General features: G+C 47.0%; 1 pseudogene; it reads right to left on the bottom strand.

The window, feature by feature from the left end:
* Positions 1–200: 200 nt before the first annotated feature.
* Positions 201–1,854, bottom strand: part of LOC127929304 (suppressor of cytokine signaling 1-like) — a 3,803-nt pseudogene continuing 2,149 nt past the window's right edge.

The raw sequence follows: 1,854 nt of genomic DNA, 5'->3' as shown, positions 1-1,854 counted from the left end.
CATTAGTACCAGAGAGTACACAGTTGTACCCATTAGTACCAGAGAGTACACAGTTATACCCGTTAGTACCAGAGAGTACACAGTTATACCCGCCAGTACTACATAGTACACAGTTGTACCCGTTAGTACCAGAGAGTACACAGTTGTACCCATTAGTACCAGAGAGTACACAGTTGTAGTACCAAAGAGTACATTACCCATTAGTACCAGAGAGTACACAGTTGTACCCATTAGTACCAGAGAGTACACAGTTGTACCCATTAGTACCAGAGAGTACACAGTTGTACCCATTAGTACCAGAGAGTACACAGTTGTACCCATTAGTACCAGAGAGTACACAGTTGTACCCATTAGTACCAGAGAGTACACAGTTGTACCCGTTAGTACCAGAGAGTACACAGTTGTACCCGTTAGTACCAGAGAGTACACAGTTATACCCGTTAGTACCAGAGAGTACACAGTTATACATACAGTACTGTAATATTGTGTAGCGTAAACATTCCTGGTCGTTGTAAACATTGTAAAGTATTGATGCTTGAGTTGTTGTGCTACAGCGAACCCAGCCCTGCCTACAACGGCAGAACCAGTCCACCACCAAACCGTCCACCTCACAGGGTCAGCGACCCGGATCAGAACACAACCAGAACCCCGGTGGTGGTTCTTTAATGCAGCCGCCCGGTCCCTTAAAATCCTCCAGGGACCACCACCAAACCGGACAAACCCAGACCCAGACCAAGTGTGACCTATGACCCTGTCGAGTAGTGCACCGTTTAGAGAACAGGGTGTGGTTTTGAACTCTGACCTCGTTTCTAACCACGACCGGTCTCTAGTTTCAAAGCGACCGATCCGAAAAACCCTTCGGTACCGACCCGATCCAAATCAAGTCCCGCCTCAACGGCATCCCCTGTGACGTCATATCCTGTACGTACCCTTCAGTACCGACCCGATCCAAATCAGTCCCGCCTCAACGGCATCCCCTGTGACATCATATCCTGTACGGGAACTCTAACAGGAAGTGTTTTAGAACTGGGTTGACGGGGACCCTGGCGACCCGTTCCACCTCGCCGCCGCACGACTCCGCGACCTGTTTCCTGCAGTTCCTGGAGCGTAGAGCGCCGCTTCCTGTACGGAACGGTCAGGCTTTCTTAGAGGAATGAATGTAGTGTTCGAGCAGGAGGAAGAGGCAAGGAAAGAGTGCTCACTTCCTGCCAGGCTGAACCGTTGTCCCTTATAGACGATGCGTACGCTGACCGGGCCGCTGGCCGCGCGATAGGACAGCGCGAAGAAGACGTCTTTCTGACGACTGTCCCGGATCAAGAACGTTCCGTGGCAACGTCCTTCAGTCGACTGTGAGCCTGCGAGAGGAGGAGGAGGAGGAAGAGGAGGACAGAATTAACATCAAAAAGATTTGGTTGTAAAATAAAAATGACTTCTCCTTTAACTTCATGTCATCTCGTTGGATTTTGAAATCTCTTTATTTATCAGTTTAATACATTAATGACAGCTGTTCTCTGTTCCTTTACTCTGACAATTATTGTTGTGAAGGTTTATATAAATAACATTTGATCAATCAAATTTATTTTTATAAAAGCCTTTTGTGCTTATACAGAAACCCGGACCTAAAAACACAAAGAAACAGCCAGAAATGCAGATGTAGAGGCACACGGTGGATAGGAAATAAAAACCCCAGAAAACCAAGGAAATAAAACCCTAGAAAGGCCCAGAAAACCAAGGAAATAGAAACCCCTAGAAAGGCCCAGTAAACCAAGGAAATAAAACCCCCCTAGAAAGGCCCAGAAAACCAAGGAAATAAAACCCCTAGAAAGGCCCAGAAAACCAAGGAAATAAAAACCC

The sequence above is a fragment of the Oncorhynchus keta genome, unplaced genomic scaffold (assembly GCF_023373465.1).
Source record: "Oncorhynchus keta strain PuntledgeMale-10-30-2019 unplaced genomic scaffold, Oket_V2 Un_scaffold_6375_pilon_pilon, whole genome shotgun sequence".
In the NCBI taxonomy this organism is placed as follows: Eukaryota; Metazoa; Chordata; class Actinopteri; order Salmoniformes; family Salmonidae; genus Oncorhynchus; species Oncorhynchus keta.
Note: the sequence above shows the minus strand (reverse complement) of the source record. Positions and strands in the feature narration are given on the sequence as shown.